This window comes from Lissotriton helveticus, chromosome 9 (assembly GCF_964261635.1).
Source record: "Lissotriton helveticus chromosome 9, aLisHel1.1, whole genome shotgun sequence".
Classification (NCBI taxonomy): Eukaryota; Metazoa; Chordata; class Amphibia; order Caudata; family Salamandridae; genus Lissotriton; species Lissotriton helveticus.
The window spans coordinates 269,096,159-269,110,977 of NC_136070.1; the positions used below are offsets into that span (position 1 = coordinate 269,096,159).

A 14,819-nucleotide genomic window follows, 5' to 3' on the forward strand; every position below is an offset into this window, starting at 1 on the left:
TGGTATTGGGCATATGAATTTTATATCCTAAATACTGAACAATTAATTATACCACTTGATGGGTACATTTTAGTCATTTTTTGTGACTATTTCTAAGGCCTGAATGATGGTTGCCTAGTACTAATGATTCGCGGAGAGCATAAAGTTGGTTGTACTACTGCCTTTTGTTTCTTCTGACCCTACAGTGAATGACACGAGCTGTGAGCGAGGACAAGACAGCTTCACCTGGATACTGCAGGTGATTCTTAGTGATTGTCCAGTTATATTCACTTTTGTTTTATTATTTGTTGCAGTAGCAATTTAGTGTAAATAGGTCCTGAAGAAAGCAAGGATCACTATGTCCGAGAATTGCTGAAACATGTTGACCTGACTCTAATTCAGACAGTATATTTTTCAAACTGTCTTTACACATTTAAATTGTTTTTAATTTGGAGAGGCGAGCATCACCCTAATAAACATGTATTATGTGCTCCCTGACCCAATTTTAGACACCTTTTTCTAATTATTTTCACCTTCATTTTAGTTTTTGCACTGCACTTCCCCAGTCATACCACACTTGCATCACTTATCAGTCTCACTAAGTGATTAAACCATTGCTATATAGAAAGGGAGAACTATTAACCATCTAGTCTCCCTCTTCCTTTATATTCACAACTTGCATCGATGGGTCCATGAATATTCCCAAATGATGAAGGGCGGTCTCGTGTGGTGACTGATGGGTACTCTTTGAACATCGAACGAGTTGTCACTGCATACCTTTTTTTAGGGTCATCTTCTGGTTTGCTGTTCAACTAATGTTTGCCGACCGCGCACTCAGCCTTTGGCTTTTTTAGACCCTCTTGAACGCTTTAGTTTGTTGCATGATTGGACTACGGCAACATTTTGTACCTCGGAGCCTGTAAGGAAGTAACGAGGAAACTACAGACGGTACAAAACGTAGCGGTTAGGCTACTTTGCAAAATGCTGAACAAATCCTCCACTTCCACCTCTTTACGTAACCTTCACTGGCTCCGAATTGAAAGCTGCACTAAATTTAAAGCCATGTGCTAGATGCACAGAATCAAATCAGGCAAGGCACCACCCTATCTTAGCACCCTAGTTCACCAATACTGCCCTTCACGGGTCCTCCGTTCCTCAAACCAGTATAAGTTTCAGGTACCCAGGATTAATCGAGCAAGAATGGGTGGACGCTCTTTCTCCTTTAGCACCCTCCCTCTGGAATTCTCTCCACCTTCGTACAGAACCCTGTTACCTCACATTCCGTATGAATTTAAAAACATGACTGTTTAACCAATAGGCTATCCTTCCCAGGCCGAAGTCTCTCTACTGTGCCCTCCCTCAACCTGTCCTTAGCGCCAGGAAACCTCCGGGTAGCTGCGCGCTCTATAAATATAAATATAATAATAATAATGTGCTTCAAGTGCTGCCACGAAATTATGAATTTACTACATTTGTCCCATAATCTGCAGATTCCACTAAACATGATGTTTCTTTCTCAAATACATTAAAACAATGCTGCCAGTTAAGTTACCACATGTTCCCACGTACTTTAGATAGCATTGCCATATAATTTACATAACGTTTCCGTAATATCCTGTGGTAAAGCTCTTCAGAGTAGTTCGGGATGTCATTATAATGATAAAATTATAATTTCACACGGAACTTTGACCTATTTCCCATATTTTACGGTTCCCTGTCAAATATTGGTTTTTTTCACTGAATTTTGTACAATAAATGATGTACCTAATATTCCCCAGGCTTTTGCTCGGTTTGTGGGTTTCTCTCCCTTTATTACATGCTTTTCCCATAGCCTCTGTCTCTGTCTGTGCATACATTGCCTGTTACGTGTTTCTTTCACTAGTACGTGTGCTCATGTAGCAAGTTTGAGTTTCTGAACTTCAGTACATCTGGCTGTTCATCTAGTCTCACTAGTCCCTGTGCCTAATGCCTGGTCCCCTTACCTCTGTCTTAGGATATGGTATGTATGGCTGAAGTCTGTTCCTGGGTGTCCATGACAACTAGCTGTGCTGGCCCCGCTTCTCTCTCGCTCTTTAGTGTAAGGTGTCCCCCAGTCTCTCTATTGCCTGTTTCTAGATTCTCTATGTTGCTTAGCTTGTACTCTTGTATCTCTCTGGTAGGCTATTGTCACGTCACGGCCGCTGGTCATTTTGCCTATTGCCTGCTCCCTGGTAACGTGCAGTCTGAAGCTGCCGTCTAGTCCCAGGAGTCTCCCTGCCTCTGTGCCGCGCTCTCTTATGCTTGATCGAGATCGGGCGCTCCTCGGTCAGGGCTCCTTGCCAGACCGGGCTGCTGATCTGTCCGCTTCCCGGAGAGGGAGGGGCACCCTTTGCTGACGGTGCCTGGGAACGGGAGGAGACTGGAGCTTTGCAGACGGCCCCTTGGCAGGTGGGGTCTGCCTCCTCCTCCTCTTCTTCGCTGCTGATGGAAGGAAGGAGGCTGAAGGCGGAGGAGCGGGAGTGTAGCAGCACTGTCCAGGTAGGGGCACATAATGCCACCACCGTAGTGCAGAGTGGGGGGCTCAGGAATGGGAAATGCACCCGCTAGGGCTGCCTCCTGGGTAAGCACGTGAGGGGAATGGAGGTGATGTATTCCGTGGCAGGCAGGAGTCTAATACACCATTATTGTTATTAATCAGAGAATTGCATAAATGATAATGGAACAGTCTAAAGAGTTAAGCATGTGATCCCTTTGTCTACATTGAGGAATTGTCACATAGAAAAACTGGACAGGTGGTAAATCACGCCACCCGTGGCGCCGTGCACAGCCTCCTTTAAAGAAACGGGCCGTTACGGAGTGGCGGAGACCAAGCGCGTGCGTGTAGTGGTACCCTCGGGAAACCCTCCTCGAGGACCCGACACCCCCGCTTTGCACCACCGCCCCTCCCGCTCCCTTCGTCTGTGCTCCCTGTCCGTATGTCATGTGCATGAGGACCACTTCTGGGAACAGGTGCATGTTAACGCTCTGGGGGTGGGCGAGGAGGGAAGCCCCCCTGACATCTTCCACTGGTTCAGCCCCAGCGCATGTCTGACTGCAGACAGCAGGAGGCGTGGGGGCATGTTTTGATGCTACAGCACCACGATATTTCCAGAGAATAAACGTATGACTCAGTCCGTTACCGATACCCGAATACTCCAGCGTGCTTGATGGGGGGCGGGCGGGGAGGGGGTCAAGCTATTGATGGAAGAACATCTCATTGGACAGAAGACCACTAACCTCTTCCACATAGTATAAATAGTACTAGGGGCACGAATGGAACCACAATGTGCTGGCTTCGTCGTGGATGGGGTGGGGGTTGTCGGACGAGGGTGAAGAGTGAGGGTAGCTTTTGGGTGACGCGAAGTTGTGGTGTCGCGCCAGTTGCTGCAGTATGTGTTGTACACTTTGTTAAAAACACTGTAAGGAGGGTCCCTCTGGGCAGGAATGGTCTGCAGAGATCCACCCTCGCGCGCAGGGGCGATGCAGACTTGGTTTTCAGTACAAGACATTGACGCTGCTCTGGCGGAGGGCACATAAAAGACCCTCAAAGTGCCTAAAAGTAGACTCTTCGTTAGTGTGTGGTGCGGGCAGTCACTGGCACAAACTGAGCTTGGGATTGTAATTGTGTTTTTTCTTGTCAATTTTCCCTGGATAATGTGTATCTCATTCCGCGTAGGTTTTCTCTTTGCATCCTGGTACTTTTAGTCTTGTGTATTCCATTGTCAATTTACTCAGCTCTACAGTACTACAGCGACTGGGCGTTTGAAGCTTGAGAAATTGTGTTTTTTGTTTTTTCCTGGCTCTCTTCATTGTTCCTTCTCTTTTCGAGTGTATACATTTTAGGCAAAGTGACACACCCTATGGAAAATTCACATTTCCTCAACGACCTTTACCGCTGGGAATATATGATTATACCACGATTTCAATTACCACGCATGGCTTTACCACGCGAATTTTACATCGCAAGTGGCTTTACCACGCTGGTATTTACAACGTAGGATTTTACTACGCCTAGAAACGTCTTACCTGCACGTCTTTCTCTACGAGCCCTTACTTCCATCCTCCATTGAAACAAGCGTCAAAACACGTATACCAAAATAAAAAAAGGACTGTTTTTTTGACGTACACGGCACGTCTTTGGGGGAGGCTCTTTCCTTTTTCTTTTAAAATTATGTTCGTTTTTTTTTTTAAAGTAAACTGCTTGTTATTTTTTGGGGGGGAGACCCCCCCCAGCCCCCCTCTGCCCCCCGCTTGTTATTTTTGGGGGGGAGACCCCCCCCCAGCCCCCCTCTGCCCCCCAAGCCCACGCAGAACGACTCGAAGGAATACCACATCTCCCCCCCAGCCCGTGGTAAAGACGTCGTGGAAGGCACCCTGCGTGGAAGGCACCCTGCGTGGTAAGTGTCACGTGGTAAATGTTAGTAGTGGTAATGCCTTCGTGGTAAATGATGTTTCCCTACCGCTGGAAGATCTCTTGGAGTTTACTGGGAGGTTGGGGCACTCGAGTGTCTGACCTTGTTGTGCACTTATCAGTTGTGTTGAAGGCACACATGTTTGATCTTTTCATGCAACTGCCAAACTCTCTGGTAGAACCCTCTTTAGGGATGGACTACACTTCCTCCAGCCTTGTCCGTACAAAATGCAGAAGGTAATAGTGACGTGGGCAGACTCCTGGCTTGGACCGGGAGGGTCTAGCCTTCATTACTCCAGGGAAGCCCTATGCTTACAGTGCTTGGGGTTTTTGACCGTTACTTTCCTTGTCGCCAGAGCTTACAAATATATTTGATCGCTGCTGTGACGTATTCGAGTTTTCTCAATCTGAGTTCTTAGTGGAGCAATGAGTTCAGAATGAGACTGCGCTGTATGCGGATCTCGCTCTGAGAATAGCAAGGACGCTCCAGCTAGCGTGCAGTGTGACTCATCAGACATGGGGGTGCTTCCCTTTGAACACGTTGCAGTCATTCCGTGCGATCTGGCCAGCCTATCACCGAAGCACCGCATAAAATACAAGTTTGCTACTCTGGCCTTAGAATCTCTGTGGGTTGTCGGCCCTCGGAATGCTTCCAGTCCCTAATCGTGCCCTGAGTGAGTGCCTGCTCTGTGCTTCACCCCTGTGGGATTACTGCTGAGCTTCCCTCAAACATATCGCCTCACTCGGGAGGGGAGTTTGCAAGGTTTCGGTGCAGGGCCACCATTTAGTAAACCTCTGCCCATCCATAATCAGTTGTGCATAACATTTTATACGTTATGCTTACTTTACCCGTTCCTTCTACATTTTCCTTAATTTAGCAAGACTTTGGCGAGGCTGTCCGGCCAACGGGGGAGGCTTAGCACTGGCAGGGCGCCCTGTGTGACAATGTTTGATGGTGCCCCCCCCCCCCAATGACCACATGTACCACTGAATCCCTCACTACCACCATTTAACAGTGCTCCTCAATTCTCCATACCCACTTTCTCTGACTGATTTCGTTTTAGAGCGCCACTCATACCAGTGTAGGGTGTCAGAGCCCTCTAAATCACACACACATTGGCACAGAGACAATCATGTGTGTGTAAATCAGTGTATAGGAAATGTTACATAAGAGGACTACAAGGTGTAGGAGTCACATGTCATCTATAATGGTAGGCAGTATAGTTTAAGTTTAAGAGTCCAAGGTCTGGAAAAGCACAAATTCAGAATTTAAAACCTATTATTGTTAGGGGTTCTCTTTAATAATAAGAATTGATTTTTACCCAAATGAACCCTTTTTATTTTATTTATTTTCGGTATTTATAAAGCGCGACACTCATCCCAAGGGATATCATGGCGCTGTGAACCAAGAGAGACTACTGAGGTATTGCTGGGGGGTTATGTTTTAGGGAAAAGGTGGGTTTTCAGTTTTTGTCGAAACTGAAGATAGTTTGTGGTGTGTCTAAGGTCGGAAGGTAGGTCATTCCATCTTCTGGCTGCCAGGTAGGAAAAGGCGCGGCCACCTGTTCTGACTTTGTAAATACGCTTAGGTTTGGCCAGAGCTGATTGACTTGATCGTAGATTCCTGTTGGGAACGTAGAAGTCGATCCTCCCTTGGAGAATTGTGGGGCCAGTTTTGTGAAGAGCTCTGTGCGTGTGACTTAGTAGTTTAAAGTAAGCATGGGCGGATTTTGCGAATTGGCAATCCGCGAACTTGCGTATTTACGGATTCGCAATCCGCAAACTCTCGCGAATTTGCGGATTTTTTTTTTTTTGTGTTCGCAAGGATTTCTGCCAGTTCGCGAGGGTTCTGTACCAGTTCGCAATTGCGAACTTACTTGTCGGCTCGCAACGGCCACGACTATGTTGTTTCTACATCTGGTTCATCATCACAGGTTCACAGCACCCTCTGTTTCACCACTGCCACGCTCTGGTACACCCATGCCACCCTCTGATACATCACTGCCACACTCTGGTTGGTTTATCACTGTAGATTATGGGGGTGAAAAAAAGCAAGCACACCTGCCCTGCTTCAACTGACATGAATTAATTTGGGGTTGATTAATGTGTCACTGAATTTAAACTTCCAGTCTGGCTGGCACCTGCTTCCTTATCTGTAATTTGCTTTCTGTTGCAGTGCACTTTTTTTTCACAGGACCTTTGTGGCCTATAGTTGCAAGTAGGCAACTGAACTCTGAAGGGGCCCCTCAGGAAGCACTACAGGGAATGGTTACTAATGATAAGATTGAACTTTTGCACCTGCTGAGTGCTTTCAGTTTTGTCTGTAATTGCTTTCTGTTGCAGTGTAATTTTTTTAACAGGACCTTTGTTGTATACTTGTAGCTATTCTCTGAGCCTGCTGTGAGGGTCAGAGCAGGGTCATAGAATAGTTGCAAGTAGGCAAATGAACTCTGAAGGGGCCCCTCAGGAAGCACTACAGGGAATGGTTACTAATGATAAGATTGAACTTTTGCACCTGCTGAGTGCTTTCAGTGTTGCAAAAATCCAAATATCCAGCAGCATCCACAAAAAGTAATCCTTCCAGGTCAAGATCCAAATCAAAGTGACCAGCACATGAAGAAAGCACTGGGAGGAGCCTGGTGGACAGGAACAGGAAGTTGGAGACTGTGGGGCACTTCCTTCCTCCCACCCCCACCCCCCAAAATGGACTCCTTGCAAAGAAAAAGTGCAGGCAATCTCGCAATTGCGAGATTGTCGCTGCCCGCCGCATCTACGTGTTCGCAAGTGTTTACTCCCGCGAAATTGTATAGTATTCTAGTTGGCAAGTGCGACCAAGCAAAAAAATCCGCTTCGCACGGATTTTATGAATTTTCGGCAAGTTCGCGAGAGTTCGCGGATTGCGAATTTACCGAAAATCCGCAAAATCCGCGAGCGGAACGGATTTTACACCCATGCTTAGTTTAAAGGCAGCTCTCTGGCGCATCGGTAGCCAATGAAGTTTCTTTAGGCATTCCGATGCCGAGTCTCGCTTGCCTTTATTGCAGACCAGTTTGGCCGCCTGGTTTTGCAAGACCTGAAGGCGGGAGAAGAGTTGTTAGTTCATCCCCTCGAATAATGCGTTGCCATAGTCCAGGCGGCTAACCAGTAGGGCTTGGGTGACTGAGCGTCTGCAATCCAGGGGTATCCAGGGGAATATCTTTGAGAGAAGTTTGAGCATGGCAAAACCTTTGCCCCAGAGTAATCGGACGTGGTCCTTCATGGACAGGGCGTCGTCCATGATGATCCCCAAGTTTCTCGCGTGTTGTTTTGGAGTGGGGGCCGGTCCTAGTGTGGGTGGCCACCATGTGGCGTCCCATATGAGTTTGGCTCCCCCGAACAAGAGAATCTCCGATTTGCCGTCGTTTAATTTTAGGCAGTGGTTGTGCATCCATTGGGCCATCTCGGAGAGACAGTCGTGAAGCTTTTTCTTTGTTGTCTCAGGCCCTTCATCCATTGCCACCATCAGCTGTGTATCATCAGCATAAGAGCATATGCCAATGCCCCACTTCCTTCCAATGTCGGCCAGTGATGAAATATAGACATTGAAAAGAGTGGGGCTCAATGAGGCCCCCTGGGGGACCCCACAGCCGATGGTGTTGGGTTTTGAGTGGAACTGACCCATATGCACCGCCTGGGTACGATTGCTCAGGAAGGATCGAATCCAGTTCAGTGCTGTTGATTGCACTCCTTTACTCAGGAGTCTGTTTAGCAGGCAGTCGTGGGAAACCGTATCAAACGCCGCTGACAGGTCAAGCAGTATCAGTGCCACCGATCCCCCTTGATCAGTGGAGCATCTAATACTGTCCGACACTGCCAGCAACGTTGCCTCGGTGCTATTGTTAGCTCTGAAGCCGGTTTGAGATGGATCCAGGAGAGAGTTATCTTCCAGATACCGGGTCAGTTGTATATTGACCGACTTCTCCAAGGCTTTGGAGAGATAGGGAAGCTGGGAGATAGGTCTGTAGTTCTCTGGATTAGAAATGTCGGATCCTGCTTTCTTCAAGATGGGAGTCACGGAGGCGTGTTTCCAGGCCTCAGGAAAGGTAGCGGTGGTTAGCGACTTGTTGAAGAGTTGGGTGACAAGGGGGCAGAGCGTGGGAGCGATTTTGGAAAACACGAAGTGGGGGCAGGGGTCCGAGGGGGCTCCGGATTTGATTGTGCTCAGTAGCGCTAATACCTCCTCTTCAGAGAGTAGTTGAAAACCGGTTAGACGAGGTGTATTGCCTGAGTCTAATTGGTCGTTGCGTCTTTCTGATGTCATTATGTGCTCGCCAGGGTTTTCCGGCTTGCTAGGGGTATTTAGGGGAGTGAAGGTGGAGTATATTCTATTGATTTTATCGGAGAAGAAAGTGCTGATGCGCTCGCAAGCCTCGGTTGAGGGGGTGAGGGTTTGTGAGGTGCTGGATGGTTTGCTAAGCTCCTTCACTATTCTGAACAGTTCTTTTGCTGAGTTGCTGTTCTCATGAATGCGTTGAGTAAAATACGCCTTTTTTGCGTCTTTAATGGCCAAGATGTATTGTTTCCGTTTGGTAATATAGTTTGCTCTCGCTTCACTATCTTTCATCTGTCTCCATAGATGTTCATTTTTTTGGCATTCCTTTTTCAATTTCTTAAGGTGAGGGGTGTACCATTTCTCGTTTGTGGGTTTTTTCCTCGATTCCCGCATGGTGGCTAGTTTGTCTAGCGTTTTCCGGATTCCGGCATCTAATAGAGCGGCGTCTTGGCAGACGGGAGAATCATCCGCAGGTGTGGTGGCTGTCTCAAGAAAATAGTTTTGAAAGTTTGATTCATTAATTAGCCTCCAGGCTCTGCTGGCCATGGGCGGGGTAGTTCTGGGCTTCAGAGGTTTACCGGGAAGTTTAAATGAGAAGGATACCATGGAGTGGTCGGACCAGGATAGGGGTAGGATTTCTTTAATATCGGTCGACTCAATGTTGGTGAATAATAGGTCTAAGGTATGGCCAGCTGAATGTGTGGAGACCACTATCCACTGCTTCAGTTGTAAAATTCCCATGTCGTATTCCAATTGGGAAGATCCAGGGGCATCCGCTTTTTCATAATGGATGTTGAAATCGCCGACTACCATATAGTTTTTGTTTTTCAGGCAAAGTGGTAGCAGTTGGTTCAATAGTTTGGCGCTTAGGCTAGCTTGTTGCCCTGGGGGGTTATATATGACCGCTCCGGCTATAATGGTAAGACCTTCCAAAAGTACTTTGAAAGGTAGGGTCTGATGTTCGGTGTAGACAGTTGTAGGTTCGGCGAGGCACGTTAGGTGATCCCTAAAGATCACAGCGACTCCACCACCTTTTTTTTTGCCTGGTCTGTCTTGTGTAATAATTTTGTAATTAGGAGGAAGGGCATTTGCTAGGTCTGGAGCACTGGTTTCAGATAGCCAGGTTTCGGTGATAAAAACCAGGTCTGAGGCCTTTGATATCAGTAGATCCCAGATGTCCAGGGCGTGTTTAGGTAGGGATCTAGCGTTAAAATATAGACATTTCAGTGCCAGATGGTTTTGGTTTTTCCCGCTGATTGTGAGGTGGTCTGTTGGGGTTTGACCCACGCTAGACCAACGGCAGGCGAGGCAGGAAATGGGTCCATAGGATGAGCCAGGGCCGGTTTGGGTGCACAGATGAGTTTTTGTATTCGTATTGACTTTGTTAATGGCTAGCAGCTCACTGCGCGAGTAACGGATAGGTATGGGCAGAGTTGGGGTAGGACCGATAGGGGGTGTAGCACCTAGTCCCGGTCGGTCACGGACGGGCGCAGACGGGCTTGCCTTAGGCGCGCCTTTGGCGCGCAAACGTCGCGCCCGCTGCGCTCGCCCGCTGCGCGACCGGAATATGCACATGGTTTATACCACTGCGGGGGGGGGTGTCGGCTTGGGGGCGTGGCCTCTGCTCGTGGCGAGGGCGCAAAGGAGTAATGAAGTTTGCCGTGCAGCATCAGCGCTGGCTCCGCTGTGACTGACTGCTGGTTCCAGGTGAGTGAATTAAAAGTACACAAGTAATCTGTGACAGTCTGAGATTTTAAAAATAACACAAGTAAATCTGTGACAATCAAATTTTTAAAAAGAAGTGCCTCACTCCCGGCTTCCGCCTCAGGAGCACAACTCTAACTTTTTGCAAGTTTAGACCAATGAAAGGCAGGGCAAAAAACATATAGTTCAAATATATATCTTAGAATTTGCATGCAGCTCTTTGATGACAGTTAATAGCTCACCATGCTATAGTAGGATTTTAACTTATAAACTGCAAGTAACTAAAGGATCCATGGGACGCAAGCAATAACCCACTGACCTATTTACATTATTTGTACTTTGTCATCTACATGGTACACATTATTTGCAACAGGCATATTAACACATTGCACTACCTTATGATGAGTTAAAACTTCCACTAGAGAAACCACCTAGCTCGCCAGCAGGAACATTAATCACTGGAGTGATTTTGACGTTTTTATTGATGGCTGAAAATAGCTGGAAGCAAGGAACGCGGCGGCGGCGGCGGCAGCAGGTGCTTTTAAAACAAAAATATACTTACAAACAGGGCCCCCGACCCCAAGTCGGCGCCCGGTGCAGTGGCACCAATCGCACTGCCCTAGAGCCGGCTCTGCCGGCCAACTCATACCCCCTCACGCTGCACATGGCCTTTGGGGCCCATCGGGAGACAGGGAGGGGAAAGACCGACCGGAGACAATATAAGGTGTGATAAAGGCCGCTTTATTGGGAACAGGTGCATCTTAACACAATACCAAATCCTTGGCCTTTGCCGTACAAAACTAGGCCTAACTAAATATATACATACCTGGCAAACCCCGCCCCCACCCCTAAAATGTTCCCCCGCAAACAGCATATACATAATTACCAATTACCCAAACGCCTGCCTCAACTGTTTAAACACTTGCCATATGTACACTCCCTCCCCCTCTGTCCTGGAAACCTCATTCCTCCTATCCTACCCCCCCCCCCCCTTTAAACTAGGAAAAAGCGCCACTCGAAAGCCCCGTACGGCTTTCGACCCCCCACCCCCCCCCCCCAGGGCCCCTGCACCTTCGGATACCTGCGCACCCCAAGTGCCCGATCTACTGCCTCTTTCAGCTGTACAATATAGAGTTCCATCCCATATCGTGACAAATGCACTCCATCCTCCATGAAAAAATACACTGCCCCATACTTCAACTCCGGGTGCTCCATCCTACCCAAACCTTCCTTCTCACAGAAAGCCCGCATTTCCCTGTTAATTTTTCTCCGTGTCCTGTCAATAGCCGCAGGCCTCTCTGCCCCCCTCCAGCATCGTCTAGGGATGAATTCTGACCAAATGACATCACACCCCGCCCACTGCCTCCGAATTTCCAGCAAATCCCTCTTCATCTGTTTCACAAGTGCCAGTCCCTTACACTGCACCAAGTCATTTTCTCCCAAGTGTATGACTACCCCCCCCCCCCCCGCACAACATTGTTTAAAGCCGGCACCAACTCGTGCCAACGCATACCCCCTTTTCCCCTCCAATGACACCGAAACATCTGTTCATCTAACTCCAAATTGAGGTTCCTGTGATTTTCCCATTCGGCCCTCTCCGCTCTCTTAACAAAGGAATGGCCCACCTCGTAATTGCTCATCGCTGTCGCAGTAGGCCGCGCCACGGCACCTGCAAAGATACATATGTAAGCAATGGGCCAAACATGTCAATCCCACTCCACTCCTACCCCCTGCATCCTAACGTACGTCTTATAGCAGTCCGATTTCCAGCGTCCCAATCGTTTGATCTCTTCCTTGCCCCAACCCTTTCGCGCCGCCTCCGTCGCCGCACCAATGCGAAAGGAATGCGTCCCGAACTCCTTCGGGTCCTCACCCATAGACCGCAGGGCGTGCCGCAGGACCCACAGCAGCTGAGCCGCCGTTACCCGACCGGCCTCTCCCCGACAAAAGACCTCCCCACCGTCCTGCGCCTGCCCTCCCGCCAGTCGTCTCCCCCACTCCGCCGGACACACCGCCTCTGACCCCCCAGGACCCAGCACCACCCAAGTACCTTCTCCGCGCTGATCAGTCTTTGACCGTTGCAAACGCACCGCCACCTCCCGGCCTTGCAAATCTACCTCCCCCCACCGCACTCCTGGCCGTCCCCGCAACCCCACCAACTCCGACACCCGGAACGCTCCAAAAAACATCCACGACATCAGTGTGGAAAACAAAACCGTCTCCGCCTGATCCCTGCATACCTCCGGTAGGCGGCGCACCAAGTCTTCCAGCATGCCTTCCGTAATAGGACGTAGCTGCCGCACCCTCGCCCCCTTCTCCCTCTCCCAACCCTCCAAAAGACGCCCCCCCAACTCTCCCGCCGAAGGGGCATAACCCCACCAGAGCTTCCCCATTAACGCCACCCTGCCAACTTTCCCGCAATAGTCACCCTCGCCAGCCCCCTGTCCATCAACCCAAGCATGTACCGCACCACCTGCTCCTCCCAACGCCACTGGCCACGCTGCCTTACCGCTCCACAACGCAGAAACTCCAGCCAAGCCTGCTCATAAGCCTTCCACGTGGACGCCGCCAGAGACGCCTTCACCAACTGAACGACCCGCGCTCTCCCACCAACCAAAGCTCCTCCGGCACCCGCGTCTTGGCTGCGGCGGCCTCCGTGGCTAGCCCATGGAACCTCTGCCACTGTGAACGAGACAAAGCATCCGCAATGTCATTGTCCACCCCCGGTACATGCTGAGCTTGAAACAGAATGTCATGCTCCAGGCACTACAACACAAAAACCCGCATCAACTTCAGCACCTGGGGCTCCCTCGCGGACTGCTGATTCATCACTTGCACCACCGCCATATTATCCACCCTGAACAAGACTCGCTTGTGCGCCAGGTCCTGCGCCCATACTGTCACAGCCACCACCAACGGAAAAAGCTCCAGGAACGCAATACTCTTGCCCCCGCCTGCCAATGAGCTGGCCACTGCTCCGCGCACCATCCCCACGCCCAGTAGAGACCAAAGCCGCCGACTCCCGACGTGTCCGACGACATCGTGACGTCCCACTCCCAGTCCTCCGGCGGCGCCATGGGCACTCCATCAAAGCGCCCCAAAAGGCCAGCACATGGTCAAGTCCTCTCTTGAACCCGCAGACAAGCGCAAGTGATGATGTGGCAACGTCAGACCGGACAATGCCAGCCCCAGCCGACGGCAAAACGTCCGCCCCGCCCGCACAACTCGGCACGCAAAGTTCAAATGCCCAAGCAACACCTGCACCTCCTGCACCTTCACTTTCCGCCTGGCCAACATGTCTCTCACCAAATCCATCATCACTGCCCGCTTTTCCTCCGGTAGGCGTGCTTCCATGGCCGCTGAGTCGAGCTCTATACCGAGAAAGGACAGCACCGTGCTGGGACCCTGAGTCTTCTCCGGCGCCAAGGGGACCACCAGGTAACCCATCTAGGCCGTAACACTGTCCAGCTGCTGCTGGCAGTCCGTCGAACCGGGCCGCCCCACCAGGAAGAAGTCGTCCAGGTAGTGCGTCACCGTCTCAGAGCCTGTGCGCCAGGAAAAAGCCCACTGCAAGAAGGAGCTGAATCTCTCAAACAATGCACACGACACGCAGCACCCCATGGGAAGCGCTCTATCCACGAAAATGGAGCCGTCAAACTGGATCCCCAACAATTGATGATCCGCCGGGTGCACCGGCACCAACCGAAATGCAGATTTGACATCGCATTTTGCCATGAGTGCACCCTCCCCTGCCGCCGTCACCAGCCTCCTCGCCACGTCCACGGACGAGTACGACACCGACGCCAAATCTGCCGAGATGTAGTCATTCACTGACGTGCCTTCTGGCCATGACAGATGCTGAATCAGTCGAAACTGACCCGGCTCCTTTTTTGGAACCACTCCAATCGGGGAAAAGATCAAGCCCGGCAGGGGTGGATCCTGAAAGGGACCCACCATCCTCCCTTCCTTCACCTCCTTGAAAAGCTTCTCCCGGACGATACCTCTGAGCGCGTTCACGGACTTCAAGTTCTCCGCCCACCGAGCGATCCGCGGACCCTTGTACCCCAACCGAAAACCCTCCCTGAAGCCCCGACGCAGCACTGCCGCATCGTCTGCCCGCGGATAAGCCGCCAAGAGAGGTTCGAGCCTGTCCAGCCTAACCGGTGTACAAGCCTTTTCCCATGGCACCGCCCCCCCCCCCCCCTGCTGCCCCCTCTCCCCCCAGCGGGAGCTGGCGCCAACTGCTGCCCCTGTGCGGGCCCTCCCCCGAGCCCCCAGCAGCGCACCACTGGGTGCCACCTCCCGCACTTGGAGCATTCATGCCGAAAACGGCACACTTGCCTGAGGCAGGAACCCTTATTGAAGTCCCAGCAGGCCCCGACGCCGCTTGTACTC

The 14,819-nt window shown here is 50.4% G+C and overlaps 1 protein-coding gene across 4 annotated transcripts in view; it reads left to right on the forward strand.

The window, feature by feature from the left end:
* The first annotated feature begins 2,349 nt into the window (after nt 1-2,349).
* The window catches only part of TMEM63C (transmembrane protein 63C), a 739,018-nt gene continuing 726,548 nt past the window's right edge, over nt 2,350-14,819 (forward strand). For 2 of the 4 annotated variants that reach the window (XM_078659953.1, XM_078659951.1), the window contains exon 1: nt 2,394-2,496. The gene's annotated coding sequence lies outside the window, so the exon portion shown is untranslated. Of the gene's footprint in view, nt 2,497-14,819 lie in introns of all 4 variants that reach the window. The other 2 variants (XM_078659954.1, XM_078659952.1) reach the window with 2 other exon arrangements.